The sequence below is a fragment of the Mandrillus leucophaeus genome, unplaced genomic scaffold, assembly GCF_000951045.1.
Source record: "Mandrillus leucophaeus isolate KB7577 unplaced genomic scaffold, Mleu.le_1.0 Scaffold1041, whole genome shotgun sequence".
Taxonomy (NCBI): Eukaryota; Metazoa; Chordata; class Mammalia; order Primates; family Cercopithecidae; genus Mandrillus; species Mandrillus leucophaeus.
In genome coordinates, this window is record NW_012098555.1 from 671,252 (window position 1) to 675,460 (window position 4,209).

The window sequence follows — 4,209 nt, forward strand, 5'->3', positions numbered from 1 at the left end:
AGAGAGGGATTTGTGTAATGGTTGTGCCTCACTAATGGAAAAATGCCCTAAAGGAGAAAGCAGACTGCTTTTTTGCTGTATCACATTCAATATGATGCTGAGGACAAAGTGGGTGTTATACAGAAAATACTATTGTTCATAAGCACTGTGAATTCTTTTGAATTATAACTTTTAAAATTCAGAGAGAATTTTTTCACTTCCATGTTAATGCATTCAGCCTATTATAAAATTATACTGCCCACAGGTTTATGAATAAGTTGTTTTCCCTGTCAAATTGCAGGTTATCAAAAGTATGTGTCAATTACAAATGTAAATCATTTCTACCTGTGACATCAATTTTGCTTATTTGCTAGCTTTCGTAGCCCAGCAATAGGATACACAATTGTATCTATACTTAATACTAATCCCGGTTAAGCCCATGAAAAGCAGTCCCTGAAACTGAATTCTAGATCTCTCCCCTGCTTACAAACACACAGCACTGCCTTTTTCCAATGTAGAACCTTCACATGTGTTATTTCATTTATGCTCAAAACATTTCTGAGGCATAGAAATATACTCAATGCTCCTCTTACTGAATAATTTAGAGCAAGGCGCTAGCCCTGACAAATCTCCTTTTAAGACTCTCCCTAGGACAGCCCACCTCCATTCTTAACTTGTTCCATGTGTTATCCCAAATTACAAAATTGCAATTATAATTTCATTAAAAAATTAAGGACAAACACTTAAATATTTCTCTTCAGTCATATATATTCTCTGCTACATTAAGCTTCTGAAAGACAGAAATATTTTTCTCATTATTGTGTCTCCCTTCTGACCAAAATATATGTGCAATAAAATATTGTGTAACTCAACCAAAAATGAGGGTATGATCCCACAGTCTCAAATTAACCTATCTAATAAATCTTGGGGCCCCAATATCACTAAGCTAAAGGGAAAAGTCAAACTGGTAACTGCTTAGGGCAAACCTGCCTCCTGTTCTATTCAAAGTCATTCCTCTTCTCAGTGTGATAAATGCATATCTGATTGCCTCCTTTGGAAAGGCTAATCAGAAACTCAAAAGAGAGCAACTATTATTCTCTTATACACCTATGATATGGAAGCCCCTTCCCTACTTTGTCCCACCTTTGCTTCCAGTTGCCCCATCTTTAAGCACCAAACCAATGTTCATCCTACATATACTGATTGATGTCTCATGTCTCCCTAAAATGTATAAAACCAAGCTGTGCTCCAACCATCTTGGGCACATGTCATCAGGACCTCCTGAGGCTGTGCCACAGGCATGCTTCCTTAACTCTGGCAAAATAAACTTCCTAAATTGAGACCTGTCTCAGATTTTGGGGATTCACTCTTTGTCTCTCTCTCTCTCTCTCATCTGTCTATAGTATTAGGAATATATATTGAGTTTTCCATTTAGTTTCTGAAAAATTTATTCTATTAATTTTTCCAATATGAAAATATTTTGTTTCTACTGGAAGGAGAACAAGGAAATACCTCAGTTATGACTATTTGAATTGTAAATAACAGAAAGAAACTGTTACCAGAAAAGGGTCCAGATCCAGACTCCAAGAAAGAGTCCTTGGATCTAGTGCAATAAGTAATTCTTGGGCAAGTCTGTAGAATAAACTAAAAGCAAACTTATTAAGAAAGTAAAGGAATAAAGAACAGCTACTTTATAGGCAGTGCAGCCCCGAGGGCTGCTGGTTGCCTATTTTTATGGTTATTTATTGATTATATGCTAAACAACAGGTGGATTATTCATGCCTCTCCTTTTAGACATATAGGGAAACTTCCTGACATTGCCATGACATTTGTAAACAGTCATGGTGCTGGTGGGAGCATAGCAGTAGCACTATCAGGGGTTACTCTGGTCTCCATCTGGCTTCTTTACTGCACACTGTTTTATCAGCAAGGTCTTTACGATCCGTATCTTGTACCAACCTCCTATCTCATCCTGTGACTTAGAATGTCTAACCATTTGCAGAGGCAGCCCAGTAGGTCTCACCCTTATTTTACCCAGCCCCTATTCAAGGTGGAGTTGCACTGGTTGAAAGGTCTCTGGCTAAACTGAAGTGAGCTTAAGCAAAATAAGTAAATGGATTTGATGAAGCTTTTACCATTTCATGGAAATCAAAAGCAGTTGATCCTTATAACCATGGCCATGATTGGAACTAAGTAGAAAACCATCACAAACCCAAACAGTATACCTTCTTCACTCTCTCCTCCTTTTATCCCTCCATTGTCTGATTCATTCTTCTTTCCTCGCATGCTTGTTTTCTGTGATTCTTCATACACAGATGAAAATCCTTGGTTTCCTAAGTTTGGTTTCTTTATTTTCTTGATAAAACCAGATTAAATACAAATTTTCTTAGTCTTTATACTGAATTTAAAATTGAACAATAATTGGTCTAGCTGGGAGTAGACATCCTTAACTGGTTCAATCAACTGTAGGCATGGTGGTGGGGAAAGTGATGGAATAGAATCATGACTGTTGGGGTGTATAGTTCTTACACAAAGATACTTACTGAAAACTTAACAGGTATTTCATTGTTTTCTAAATCACAAAGTCAGTTGATTACATAGTTAATATGAGGCAAAAAGGTATGTAGTGAAATGTTACTTAGATGAAGGACCAGAAACAAAGATTCTTTGTATGTTTTTCTCACTGAAAAAAATCACACCTGTAGTCCTTCTAAGGAGTATTCTTCTAAGACAGGCTGACAAATAAGGAAGTGCATCTATTGACAAGTCTCATTTTCTAATAATTTTCTTTAAATGCTTAAAGAAACATATGATTTTAAATTGTGCTTTATTAATGCACCAGGGTAAAATGTATAAACAATGTAATTCAAGTCTTCCTATGAATTTGTTGAATGTATTGCTTAAGAAGGTAATTCCTCAAAATTTGAATTATAAATAGTGTATATTAATTAAAAGACCACCAAAAAATTCACCATAAAAAGGTAAACATTAGTTCATTTGCTCTAGTTTTAAATTTCAAATAGTTTTGTTCTTCAAGACTAAGACACTTCCACGGATAAAAGATTTTCTCACTTTTTTTTTTTCTTTTTTTTGAGATGGAGTCTCTCTCTCTGTTGCCCAGGGTAGAGTGCAGTGGCACAACCTCAGCTCACTGCAAACTCTGCACCCTGGGGTCAAACAATTCTCCTGCCTCAGCCTCCTGAGTAGCTGGGACTACAGGCACCTGCCACCACACCTGACTAATTTTTGTATTTTTAGTAGTGATGGAGTTTCACCATATTGGCCAGGCTGGTCTCGAACTCCTGACCTCAAGTGATCTGTCCACCTTGGCCTCCAAAAGTGCTGGGATTATGGATGTGAGCCACCGAGCCCGGCCTTCTCACTCTTTACTCATCAAATAAATGTAAGTCAAAGAAATAAATTTTTTCCCATAACCTGAAGTTTATTATTGGCTTGATAGCCACGGTTGCTATCAAGAAGAGAACATTAAAAAGAAAAGTAACCCTTGCTATCAAAAAGAAAAGTAACCCCTCTGTAAGTGAAAATTTGCATTAGACAAGGCTTATGTATGGAAACAAATCTCTAGAAAGAAAAAGAAATGTAAATAAATGACATTAATTCATTAACATTATAGAGGTTCAATTGAAGACCTTTTAATAAAAGCTTACAGAATAGTCTTTCTCATTGTCAGTCTAATAAGGTCTTCCACCATTGCTTTTCTTAATAAAGCTGTTAAAATGTTAAATATATATAAATATAAACATATTGATAAGACTAGGAAACATTTTCTAATTAGTTACCAAGGCTTGGCTTTCTAATTTCTATAGAGTGAGTCCAATCTTCTAGAAATTGAGGAAAGAAATTCCCATCTGACACCTATCTCTTGTCACAATTCCCAAGTGTTGCATACTCCACCTATCTCAGGCATTATAATAGTTCCCTGGAAAACTGATACTTTATATTCTACACATTCAAAAGAGTAGAGGAAAGTCAGTGTGTTTCTAAATCACAAAGCCAGCTGTTACTGTGCTTGTGTATATGTGCTCACATACATGTGAATGTTTGCTGGTTGGGAGATGTACAGAAGAGCTGAGGAAAAGAGAAAAACAATGAAAAAATGTGCCTAATGCTAATCTAATAAAATGATACTCTTCAAGAGGTACAATTTCTCATTCCCTGCTGCCACAAGTGTTCTTCCATAGACACCACTTTGCTTATTGATTGTTTTTT